General features: G+C 39.3%; 1 protein-coding gene across 1 annotated transcript in view; it reads left to right on the top strand.

The window, feature by feature from the left end:
• The window catches only part of TRE1 (trehalase 1), a gene marked incomplete at its 3' end in the record, with an annotated part of 9158 nt that overhangs the window by 2676 nt on the left and 5904 nt on the right, over positions 1 to 578 (top strand).

The following is a 578-nucleotide window of genomic DNA, read 5'->3' as shown; positions in this document are numbered from 1 at the left end:
GTAGCTCAGTTGCAGTCTATCTTTTGGTCTTTAGGCCATCCAAACTCCTCCAAGCATGCCAACACTACTCCATTGGCCCAACCGAAACCGGTCGGCATCACAGCATACCGAATACAGACTTGAAAAGTAAGAAAAAGCACTGGGATGCCGTTTCTTTATGCAGAAATTTTGTCTGTGCAATGTCAAAATTTCATTCATTATGTTAAAAAGACTATGTAGTGTTACCTGGTATGTATTCACCACACTTTTCCACATCATATTTCTCATGCATAGCGCCTGTCTTCTTGTAGGCAACATAGTTGGTTCTGATCCACCTCTCAGCAATGTCTTTTGCAATTGATCTAGCTTCTGTTGATCCAGATCATGACAAACCTTCAACTATCATGCGTTGAAATGGAGCCCAACCATTCAGGAAGTCTCGCGTGCACAAATTTTATTTTCCCTTTGTAACATTAACACTATAAAGTAAAAGGAATTTCACAACTCATGCAGTGATCAATGGACTAATTCGCTGAATGACTATTTATCATTTAAAAAGGATGTCTGTCAAGTTGAGGAAGACATTTACTAACCATTGA

This window comes from Theobroma umbraticum, unplaced genomic scaffold (genome assembly GCF_002168275.2).
Source record: "Theobroma umbraticum cultivar Fairchild unplaced genomic scaffold, ASM216827v3 scaffold_1345.0, whole genome shotgun sequence".
NCBI classification, from domain to species: Eukaryota; Viridiplantae; Streptophyta; class Magnoliopsida; order Malvales; family Malvaceae; genus Theobroma; species Theobroma umbraticum.
Note: the sequence above shows the minus strand (reverse complement) of the source record. Positions and strands in the feature narration are given on the sequence as shown.